Below are 13216 nucleotides of genomic sequence, written 5' to 3'. Positions count from 1 at the left end.
GTAACTCTGAAATAACAGAAGGAAGCTGAATCCACAAGAAGAGTTAATAGCTGGAGTATGTACAGCAGCAAATTGTAATACTGAAGTAACAGCAGAAAGCTGAATCCACACGAAGAGTTAATGGTTGGAGTCTGTACTGCAGCAGATGGTAATACTAGAGTAACAGAAGATAGATGCATCCACATGAAGAGTTAATTGCTGGAGTCTGTACAGCAGCAGTTGACAATACTGAAGTAACAGCAGGAAGCTGAATCCACACTAAGAGCTAATGTTTGTAGTCTGTACAGCAGCAGATAAAAAACAACAGTGCTGGATCCAGGAATTAGGAATGTGTTCCACTTGCAATTTATTCAGAGTAGGAGGTGAATTTAATAGTCAACAGAGGGAGCTAATTGGTGGATAAAGTCAGGTGCTCCGAATAGGCAGGATGTAGCAAAATGTCTCACCCAAGATGGCAGCCTCCGGTGGAAGAGACAGTAGTCACGATTTATTCTAGGATTTGGAGTGCTGCATTCTGAAGGAAGGAGATGCACGATGATATGATGCCAAGTGACAGATACAGGGCTAAGACCCAGGATCGCGAAAAGTAGTAACTCAGAGGGGGTGGAATGAGGAATGATTATAATTGAGGGGGTTAATGACGAGGATTAAGGTGTTGTGGTTATGAAGGAGTTCCTTTATGAGAATGAGGGGATAGTTATGATAATTAAGTTTGATTATGACAGTGAGGTAGTTAATGATTATCGGGATTTAATTAAAATTAAGGTTTTTTTTGAAGCACAGATAGGTAATAATTGAGAGGGTTAATGAATATACATGGAAATAATTGATGATGTACGGGTTCATTTGTGATGGGGATGAAGATGTATTATTATTATTATTATTATTTTTATTTTATCCTATAGATTGTAAGCTTCAGAGCAGGACCATCTTACCTTTTTGCCTGACGGTAATATTCAATACCATTTAGTTAATGATAATATATATTTTTAAAGTGGCATCATATTATGCAACACTCTGCAGAGAATATTTATTAATAACTATTATTATTAGTAGATGTTGGTCTTTGTTCCCCTGTACCTTTATTTTAAATGTAGTCCTACTACTCTTTATATAAATCTGCATTTATTTCATGTACGTCTAATGCCAGGGCGAATACAAAGATTACCATGGGCCCTGTGAAGTAACCAAAATGTGCCCCACCATTTCCTGTGTCAAACCTAACTGTATATATATATAGGCAGATGGTGTTTATAGCAGCCGAAAGATTTCACAAAAGTCCAAACTTTAATACAACTGTCCTAAGCCAGTTTTATTCATAAAGAAAAACATAAGAAAACTCCAAAATAAACACCTTGCCTTCTGGCTCTAGCTAAATACTAGTCACCCCTGACTAGCAAATTAAGACAAAGGGACAAGAAGTTTTTGCACAGAAACTTACAAGCAGATATCAGGCTCTCTCTCACAGAGACCCTGTAGCACCAGTCCCCAACAGTCCCCAGGCAGTGAGAGACTGACTGAGCTGCCTTGCAGCATTTTACTAGCGCCACTCAGGGAAAACTCCTGATTATCCGCAGAATGACTGGTAACTTGGAAGATAACTTGGGGTCCTGTTGAGTCCATGCATCAACGAGTCAGAGCTGTTTTTGTGGCACAAGAGGGTCATACACAATATTAGGCAGGTGGGTTTAATGTTGTGGCTGATCGCTGTATATTTTAAAGAGAGAGAGAGAGAGAGAGAGTCATAGCATAAGAGCTGGTGCTTTACTGAGCAGCATGCAGAAAACAAAGTCCAAAATATGGGATCTCATAGAGTTTTATTAGACAAGAAAATAGTGATATGTCAACAAAATATATCCTACTCTATCAATATTGTCCCTAGTGGACCTAGTGTCCAACCCACAGACACAACAGTTGGAAGAAAGTTTGCCTGCTGTGCTTTTTTACCCAAGCAGTGATAGGACACACTGCCCATAGACAAACCCTTTCCACTGTAGTCAGTCTGCTGTCTGGCTGGGCGGCCAGAAGATCCAAACTGGGCCATAAGAATGGAGCCGACCCTCTCTCTGCATTCACTCCAGGGAACCCTTAAACCTTGTCTTACTAGCTCTACTCAATCACAGGGTCATTTATTGTATTGGATATTTCAGTGCATACATATTGTTTTGCATCTGTGTTTTAATTTGACAATGACAAATATGGGTGATTTCCATCTCTCTGCTATGTATGTCAGATATATTTCTATATAAATACTCTACTACGATGTTAGTAATTTAGCATTTCGTCATATATATGCTTGCTAGATGAAAAAAAAACCTCAAGAGTATTTCTGCCATGAAGAAGCTTGCTTGAATATATGGTATAATTTATAATCCTGAATACAACAGCGAAATGCACAGAGATCTCTTGTGGATTAGTTGCTCTCGCAATTACTGTAATTTTGATAATACCACTGTGAGTCATATTCATTCCAGACTAGTTATTAAAGAAAATGTGCAGCTGTGTTTCTAATGTTACCGCTCTTTTAACTGTAAAGCCTGCTTAAGTTTTTCACATAACTGTCTGTTATTTACTATGGTATAGAAATTAAATGCACATCCTATTTTGAATTTATTGTCTTGTATTCTTCAAGTCTTTGTGGAGGCTTTTGGTGATTCTCACCATATAGCTATGGCTGTGGCCAAGGTTACTCGTCTCCATCAAGAAAATATATTGTTTATTAAATACACCATGGAATTTGGGAGGTGGATCAATGACACACATTAGAACCCAACTGCTAAGTGCAATCATTTCCATTCGGGTTTCAGTGATGAGGCAAACGATGAACTGGAGCTTATGAATCCACTCAGAAAACTGGAGGAGTGAGTCTCTATGTGCATTGGTATTTTTTCCTGGTTTACTTCTTGAATCAAACTGCTTCTTTAGTATAATTATTTATTAACTTCTAAAAAACAACAGACCTTACACATAATTGTCATAAGGTACTTTTTATTTTGGTCATTTATATGTTCACTCTTACTGAATTGCTTGCAGAGTGTGGTTGTGGTGGTGTTTAATGAAAAAAAAAACATTTCTGTTGAAGTCCTTGGCTTGAATAAAAGGTATTGGAATCATGTTGGAATCAGAAAGTTACCCTTAAAGCTGCACGACTGCCAAGTATTTTTTTTTACTAAGGTGCCCCTTCCCCAAAGCTTCTCTATTCCTCCTTAATACCCTGGCCAAAAACTACATAGGGGGGTGGAGGACCAATTACAAGCTTTAATCAAGAGATTACATCATGTGATTGGTCCTGCTACTCACATTTTACCTCTACCGCCATTATTCCCCGTGATTTGTCAGTTCAGTATTACAAAATCATAGGAAAAATGGCTTCATGTAGCAGCTCTGCTAGGGGATGGGCATCTAAGAAAAATATATTATTTAAGTGATAGTGCAGCTATAACAACATTTAACTCAGAAACTGGAACACTTCTATAGTTATTAAATAATCCTGGGTGCAGATATGTCAGCTGAGCAAATGATATTGCAAGGGGTGCAAATGTAAACATTGCTTTGTATGCAAAGCAAATAATGCAAATTCTTGCATAATGTATACACATAGAGACCAGTTCTATTCTCATACAGCATTTCGGAGTTGGGCTAAGCAGCATCAATCATGGAGTTCAAATCGAGTTGCGTATCTTCCATTATCTCCTGACAGCACAAAATGTCTTTACCAAGTGCAAATTTTGCATAAAGTAGCTGAAAACCCTAAATCAGCCCAAATATCTATGTTAACAAATATGATAGAAAGATATACATTCTAAAAAGTTATTGCGTGCCAAAAACTATGCAGATACATTTCATTGAGCTCATATGCACCTAAATGTCCACCCCATGCAAAACAAAAACCACACTTACATTATATTCTGGTTTTCAGAACTCCCTCTTGGAGTTAGTCTACTTTGCAGCTTTAATGGTTAAGTCCCTGAAGCTATGCACTTGTGTAATAATGCAAGCATTAAAGCCTCTAAAAGGATGTGCAAGCATAAAAGGGGGTCATGGTAGAAAGTAATCATCATAAATGAGACTATGAGGGCCTGAGTCATTAAGGAGAGCAAATCACATAAAAGGAGTACATTTGCACCTTGGCAAAACCATGTAGCATTGGAGAGAGAGGGAAATTTAAAATGTGGGGACAGATTTATGGTTGGGATACGACATGTCCTAGATCAGATTTAAATTTCAGTGTAAAAATAAAGTAATCACGTATTTCTGTGCTACATGAAAAAGCAGCCAGTATTTTCCTTATGTGCAAAATAATAAATTAATTTGTACCCTTTGCATTCTAACATGAGTTGTCTAGGAGCAAACGTACTCTTTTCTTGCTTTGCTTTTCTTAATGACTCAGGCCCTGAGAGTATAGGTCAATGGCCTGTAATATTTTCTGGAAATTATTCTCAAGTTAAGAATATGACGATATCATATTCATCAGTTATATATCATCATCTAGAACCCCCTTTTATTTCACAGCCATTGTCTGCACAGAAACCATTAGCACCACGCCAAATTAACCTATGCTATGGTATTCTCTGTTTGTTTAAACAAGAAAGCAACTTCTGCCACCACTGAAAGAATTTGACAATCAAAAACACCACTTCAAAAACTAGCGCAGAAAGTTTTCTATCCCATGCATGAAAAATAGATCTGCGCGTGCTGAATAAACCTATGCTGCCAATAAGGTAGAGCTGTGACTATAGAAGATAGAGCTACTGCAAAAAATGAGATGATGAGATGAAAAATGGGAAGCTGAAACATGTATCTTGTATTATGGTTTACTAGCTACATAAAATTCTGAAACTGAATTACATGTGTTAATGTTTATGAATTTAATATTCTTAAGTACATATTAATCAAGTGTTATGTCTTTAAAGGCTTATAAGAATAAATGAGTATGCCATACTATATAAAGAGAAAGTATAGGTTTATTCATGTATTAATTTAATTTAAACAAAAGTATCAAAGTGGTAAACCTCCAGTCTTTTCTTACTAAATTGTGAAGTTGAAAATAAAAACAATGCAAAAAAGGAGGAAAAATATCATGTAAAATATATTCCTTAGGCATAGTCGATTCAATCCAAACCATTTCATCCATGATATGGACTTTTTCAGGGAAAGGAAGGCAAAAGTTTTTTGGGTCAGTGTTATAGTCAGTTCAATTCAATGCATCAGGAAAGCCATTTATGAACTGAAGTTCCCTGCTAAAAAATACAAAGCAGCTTTCCCATGCTCTGACTAACCAAAGAGTGAAGATGCAATGTATTCAGTAGAAGCTGACAGACGGCTTAGCTTGTCGTTTTCATTTCGGTTCTGTAAGGAGAATAAATGTTTTTTTTATCCCATTAGATTAAAAGTAGGAAGAAGAAGAGGACCACATATTGATTTAGGTGAGTAATAAATTGGTAAAAGAGGGTATGTGTTGGGAGTCTTTTTTTAATAAGAGACTCTGACATAGTGTGTGTGTTTATTTCAGTATTTATTATAGGTGCACTACAAGTCATAGGAGGACCTGGATGCCAGGGCATGCTGGCACTTATAGTTCCAAAACTCCAGCTTGCTCGGTCAGCCACAGGTATGATGGCACTTGTAGCTGTACTACTGGAAATAGTTGTGCACCAGCAAACAATACATTACCCCTCACCCACTGCCCTGGGGCTGAAAAAGCCATGACTGGTTAATGTTATGACAGGGGGACCCCATGCTGCAGGCAGGGTTGCCATCAGGATGGTACGGCTGTGGGGGGCCTGGATAGACTAGAAGGCCCGGACAGAACCCTTCATCTGTCCTGGCCCCCTGATCTATCTTGGCACCATAGCCCAGCCACATGTCTTCTGTCCGGCATCGTATTGGCACTCAGACACTGATAGGCTGGGAGCACATGGCACAGTGACATCATCATTGCCCGGCCTGCTCCCTGTCCATCAGTTTCTAGGAGCCACCTCATCATGGTGGTATGGTAGTCAAATATTTTACCATAGAAGAGACTGCACCTAAGGTCAGGTAGATGATCATTTGCTGTATGGAAAGATTGAATAGCATAACCATCCAGGGCAATTCATTGAAATATCACTTCTTACATTTAATTTTAAAAGCAAAATGATAACATCTATCTTAAAATCACATGCAATATTTTGCTGTTAAAATCAGCTAAAATCATCTAAAAAGCTAAAGCAATAATATTGGGAAGGGAGGCCCGGAGCATGTACTTTTATGAGGGATGGAGGGAAGCATGTACTCTGATAAGGGAGGTGGGTGAATGTACTGTGATGAAGGGGTCATGTACTGTAATGAGGGGAGGGGGATATGTACTGTGATGAGGAGAGGAGGGAGCGAAGCATGTACGGTGAAGAGGGAGGTGGCATGTATGGCAAAGAGATAGGGGAGCATGTATGGAGAAGAGGGAGAGGACATGTACTGTGAAGAGGGAGGGGGCCATGTATGACGAAGCAGGAAGGGGCATGTACAGTGAAGAGGGAAGCAGTGGGCCTGCCAGATTAATTACTAATGGGCCCCATAGTTTCTGATGGCAGTCCTGGCTGCAGGTTTACTTGTTAAAGTTTCACAAGCCCTACCTGTCCTAGCTTAGTGATGGTAGCTGCTTTTTCAAGGGGACCACAAGCTGTTTGTCCCTCCAAAATTGCGCTACCAGGCTAGTTTATGGGCGCTAATGCTGGTAGCATTTTTGTAAAAGGGGAGGGGTGTGCTTTTCTAAAAATGTATTATTTTTTGTTTTTAAAACATGACCCCTCATGGATTTAGATGAGCAATACAAAGGTAATAGAGCGTATGTATGGGAGAATGTTTTTGTTTTATCATGTTAAAGGAAATTGTCACTTTGTGTGTTTAATTTTGTGTATTTTTCTACTGATTATCATCATCAGCAGGTATTTTGCACTATGGCTTGGGCACCAGCAACATATACACCTTCTGACAGGTGCATCTGCAGCTGTCTCTAGCTCTGCATAGGTAGCAAGTATATGAACACATCTTTACTGTAATTGCTCTAGATTGAAACACCCCTTCCCCCATTCCATCTCTGTAAATTTACAGATTAGTATGCAAGATTCTTCATACAGACCTTTGTTTATGCATTTTTTGAGCACATGTACAGAAAATCTGGTTGTCTCCCTAGGAGAATTCTGATTGGCGGACCACATTTTATAGTGTGGACAGTCCCTTTCTTACTGCTCATAATTTGTGCTCTTACTTGGATTGTGGATCTGTTTTGCTACCTAATTCTTGCCTGCTTCTGGTTTTGAAGTTGCCTGAATACTAGAGATGCTCACTCAGTGGTAGTCAGCATATAGATGCTGACTACCACGACAATACTTACCCTGATGTGGTGACCCCGAACGGCTCCTTTCCGATCTGGCTCCAGGACGACTGCTGTGAACGGCGACTGTAAGTGATCGTGACCTATGAAGAATCCGAACAGTCTTGATTACGCAACTGCCGACCACGACACTCTTTTCCTTGCTGTTAAGGTGGAAATGCAAGTATGCGGGCATAGACAATGTACAATGCTAAACACTAATTTCAAGTCATTTGCAGTCAATTTTGACCACCTCACAGATCACAATATTATTTTCATACACTTTCAGACAAATACTGCAGCCACCTGGCTTGATGCTAAGCGACAGAGCAATTTCTCAAACACACGGCAGTTCCTAGCACATCTAGGACACATTGGCACACAACAGTGGCGAAAAGAAAAGTTTTGCAAGATGGAATTAACTTTGGGCCCTTCCACGCACCCTTATGTTGGATCTTAAAAAGGACATGCACACTTTAACAAACCAAGCACTTCAACCACAAAAGTGCCACTCCTTGTGGCTGAGGTGCTTGGTTTGTTTGGGCCCCTACAAAACAAGCTAACAATGGGTTTAAGGCACCAAAGGTAACAGTGCTGTTAATGAACTCTACTGTGGCAAGATGTTGTCTTCATCCTCACCCTCATCAGTGTGTACATCATCCTCACACTTAATTCATCACCGCTAGAATTCACCATTACAGAAGTCCAATTCCAAAGTGGCATCCTCAATTGATGTATCATCGGCTACACTTGGGCTGTTCAGCACACATCTGCAGAAATACTGAAAGGGGCCTTCTGTATGGGTACAGGTCAGGATTACACATAGCACTCATGGATAGACTCTCCTCAGGGATTTGTGTAATTTCTGAATCAGAACATGCATTTTCCTCTGATGCCTTACTGTTTTCATCCAGCTCGGGTTTTATAGGTAAAAGTATTTGGACAACACTTTTGGAGTCCGAATGACAAGGTCTTGCTTGGTCATGACTGACCTTACAAGAAGATGCCTTAGTGACAGTTGCAGAACTAGCATTCATAGAGAAAGGTGAAGGCCTCATTCTTTCCTTGCCATTGCGTGTGTCGAATGGAATGTTGGCAATTTTAGTTTAGCTTTGCCTGGATTACAGCTCTTTTTTTCTTTACGTTTTTGTTTCCCTGACTTAAAAACATTATGTACTTTTACATAGGCTTTACCAGATGACATACAGGGATTACTATCATCCTAACTGGTGGCAGCAGCTGCTTGGTTCTCCTGCTCTTCTGTGTACTGCTGTGAATCCATTTTGATAACACCGTACACTTTGACTGCAAAGTCAGAAGAAAAGCCTGCCCGGTCTAATATTGTGTTTCAGCAATGACAATTATAAGGGAGCAATGGAGCTCTCCTCTTTGTGTGTTACCTACATAACACAGTAGAATTTGACTGCAGAATTACACCAATCCTGCAAGCACTAGTATTTGTATTTTACTGCAATGAGAATTACCAATGGAGCTGTCCTGAATGTCACTGTAGACTTAGTTGAACACTGCTCTTTCAAATCTATTTGGCTGCCCAACTGCTCTACACACTCTACTACCCCTTCTGTGTCCCTCTTTCAAATGGCGCTAGATCGAAGTGGAGGGAGGCATTTATAGATTTCAAAACTTGCGAGATCCAATATCCGACGACGTAACAATGACATTTTGCCTTATTTTTTATTCCGAAAAAGCGCGAAAGTACCGAGTCGACTCGGCTCGGTACTCGGATCTCCTAAGTTCGGATGTGTTCGGTTCTCGAGGAAGCAAGCCTGAGCATCTCTACTGAATACTGGCCATTCTCTGGATTGCAATCATTCTTTTTGGGGACTCTCATTTTTTTAAAGGGCAATTTAGAGTAAGAAGGGCAGGATAGAAATTTTGCAAGGAAAATGTAGTTAAAGTAACAGCTAGACATATTTTCAAACAAACAATTTAGGACACTCCAGATATCATAATTAAGCAAAGGTCTGAAGTACGCTCCAACTTTAGAACCCAAAATTTTCTACGTTTTTGAAGAACTTAACAGATATTTATAGTTTATTTGTTTCTAACATAATTAAAATGGAAAAGAGTGATTTTTTTTTTGCATCACTGTTAGGAACCTGCAGGTCATGGCTCTCTGCCCTTTTGTTTTGTATGACATGTTGATAACAACTGATGACAAAGCTCAGAATCAGTATTGAGCAGAATGGCAAGCAAGCCAGTATATAGTACATAAACTGTTGGTGAAGCACCAGATCAAAAAAGGGAAGTCTGAACAAACAGTGAATAGAAATCAGTAAAGCAACTGATAAATGTGGAGCCAAATCAGATTCAGGGAAATCCAAAATCCAGGAAACATACTGGGGAGAAAAGAGACTCATACAGTGCAGGGTCCAGGGAGTAATACGCGAACACCGGTTCCAGTGTATAACAGTTAGTAAGATGACTGATCTTAATTCCTGACTGCATGATAAGGTGGAGCATCGCTTCTATAGAGAATGGTTTATGCCAGTTTTTAAATCATTTAAATAACATATTTTATATGATATCACAGCAAGAATCTGTTTTTATTTGGATTGTTTGATGATATGTAGCAGTATCTCCATTGAGTGATTTGCTTTTGTGATCACATATCCACTTTTTCTGAATGTTTGATATTGACCATTAGTATAAATCACAATATTTAAATCTATCTAACTATTGATATAGCTGCATCTTTATCTGCTCTAATGCTGTTTCTTATGTTTAAATGTTTATTCTATTAAGTTTGGATATAAAGCTAAGTTAAAAGGTTAGCTATGCTTATGTGTTATTCAGCTTCACAATTTAATGAAAATCTATTGTTTAACATGATTGGTGATCCCTCTATGTCATTTGGTAAAGCCTATGTTACAGTACATAGTGTTTTTAAGGCAGAGAAACAAAAAAGTAAAAAAACACCTTTTACCTTGGTCAAGTAAAAAGACCTGTAATCCAGACAAAGATATCTGCAGAAAAAAATAAAATTGGCAACATGCCATTCTACACACGCAGTGGCAAGGAAAGAATGAGGCCTTCGCCTTTCTCTATGAGTGCTATTTCTGCAACTGTCACTGAGGCATCTTCTTGTAAAATCAGTCATGACCAAGCAAGACCTTGTCATTTGTACAACAAAAGTGGTGCCCAAATACTTTTACGTGTAAAAGCTGAACTGGAAGAAAACAGTAAGGCATTAGAGGAAAATATATGTTCAGATTCAAAAATTACACAAATCCCTGAGGAGAGTCTATCCGCAAGTGCTATGTGTAATCCTCACCCGTCTGATAGTGTACCCATAAAGAAGGCACATTTCAGCATTTCTGCAGATGTGTGCATGAACAGCCCAAGTGTACCCGGTGATGCACAAATTGAGCATGCCACTTTGGAATTGCACAGTATGAGGGGGATATTTGTGTAGCTGACGAGGGCACTAATGAGGATGTTGATGAGGATGATGTTGTTTGTGTAAGTCCTGCCCCAGTGGAAGCTGTTCTTGCATGTGATAAAAAGAAGGCCATTGTCATGAGTGGGCATAAGACCAACAAAATCCACCTCTTATGTGTATAATTATTTTTACCCAAATCCTGACAACAATTGTCTAACCATTTGTAGCGGTTCTAAAGCCACAGTAATGTAAGCATGGATTTCTAAATAGACGTGTATATGTATTACCTTCCACTTTGCTGTTGCTTCATCAGTATTGCAGAAAGTGTTTGTAATCTGCACGTTACGTCAAAGGTACCTAACTATATTATATTTTTTTGGAAATTGGGGCTGATTCGAAGCTCAGTGATCAACTTGCTTTTTGCTGTGAATTACAATGGCTCTTTTTAGTGCATTGTCTGGCACTCTGGATTGGTCTGGCTCTGATAAAATCACACATCCCGGTGGGGGGGCGGGTCAGTGCTCATCACCATGTATTAGCTGTAGAATTACCAAAGTTATCCAAGGAACGGATGGAGCGATCAAATGAACCATAGCTGATTTCATGATCCAAGGACAATTCCATCTTGCACCACTTTTCTTTTCTGCCACTGCTGTGTGGCAATGTTTCCTAGATGTGCTTTGAGCTGCCGTGAATTTGAGTCATTGTTCTGTCGCTTAGCAACCAGCCAGGTCGCTTTAGTCTTTATTTGTAAGTGTTAGAAAATAATATTGGGACCTGTGAGATGGTCAAAATTGACTGCAAATGACTTGAAATTAGTGTTATTGAGGTCAATAATAATGTAGGGGGGAAAAAAGCAATATTACGTGATTTTGGCAAAAAACATAGGGATTTTAGAAGAAAATAGGGAACCAAAACACGCAAGAGTGGTTTTGCCAAAAGCAAAACCAAAACACGAAGTTAATCCAGATCCAAAACCAAAACCAGAACATGGGGGTCAGTGAACATCTGTAGTCCAAGCTGATGAAGGACATGTGCCAGTTGTTAGTGGTGACGGCTCTTCACACCTCCGTCTACAATCCACAAACGGACAGCTTGGTGGAGCATTTTACCCGCATATTAATGGACATGCTCAGGAAAGACGTGGCGCAGGTGAAAAATTGATGTTTGCCATCCGTGAGGTACCTCAGGCCTCAACAGGGTTCATTCCCTTTGAATTACTGTTCTGGAGACAGCCCAGCGGTATCCTGCAAGACCTGAGGGAGCCAAATCTGGTACAATTTGTGTCCTAAATGTAGGCTAGGAAAATTAGGGCCCAATGTATAAAAACATGTTAAAGATATTAAGGAACGGCAGAAGAGAAGTTATGATAAAAGTAGTGTAGTTCGATCTTTCAAGCCTGAGGACAAAGTCCTAGTCCTGGTTTCAACCCAGGAATGCAAACTTTTTGCCCACTGGTAGGTTCATGCGCCAGGACAGGGATGTCTCTCTTTCATTCCTGGGTGCAATACTTTAATTGAACACGACATTGTGACTCTGCCAGGAGTTATCGTAAAGCAGAAGCCATATCACATTCTCAAGGCCAGACGGACTGACTTGAGAAATGAGATATAGAAAATGCCCCAGCTAGAAATAATTGAGGAGTCCACTAGTGAATGGACCAGCCCCATTGTGTTTGTTCCCAAACTCAATGGACTATATGGTTCTGGTTCTGCAATGACTTTAGACACTTAAACAGCATGTCCCAGTTTGATGCCTATCCAATGCCACTTGTGGATGAACTGGTAGAAAATCTAACTGTAGTAACTACCTGACTACTCCTGATCTAAAAAATGGATATTGGCGAGTTTCCCTCACTTCCACATCCAAGCCAAAGACTGTCTTTTCCTCCTCTGATGGTCCCTTTTAATGTAAAGTCCTACCCTTTGGGTTGCATGGGGCCCCTGTCACCTTACAAAGGGCCATGAGTAAATTGTATGACCCCCACACAGCTTATGCAGCCACTTATTTAAACAACACAGTAATTTATAGCCCAGACGGGAAGTCACAACAGTCCAGGCAGTCTTAGCTTCATTGAGGTCTGTAGGATTAACAGTTAATCCACAAATATGTGCCATAGCCATGAGAGAAGCCAAATATTTGGGTTACATTGTTGGGCTAGGGCAAGTAAAACCCTAATTAGAGTAGATGAAAGCAGTAAAAAATTGGTCAAGTCCAGATAAGAACTCTCAGTTAAGAACCTTCCTAAGGTTAGTAGGTTTCACACACCAGGCTCTCAGGTCCTGTGACTTACCTCTCCGCTGTCTTACCAAGCTGTCCCTGCTGTCCTCAGGCTCTGTTGGTTTCAGATCTCTCTGCAAGATGCTGCCCAGTCTGTCTCCACTCCAGGATTCCCACCAAAACCACCTCCTGGGAGCTGCCATCTTGGATCAAGTCACATGATCCATCTTAGCAACTCAGAG

This window comes from Mixophyes fleayi, chromosome 8 (assembly GCF_038048845.1).
Source record: "Mixophyes fleayi isolate aMixFle1 chromosome 8, aMixFle1.hap1, whole genome shotgun sequence".
Lineage (NCBI taxonomy): Eukaryota > Metazoa > Chordata > Amphibia > Anura > Limnodynastidae > Mixophyes > Mixophyes fleayi.
This window is presented reverse-complemented; position numbering follows the sequence as displayed.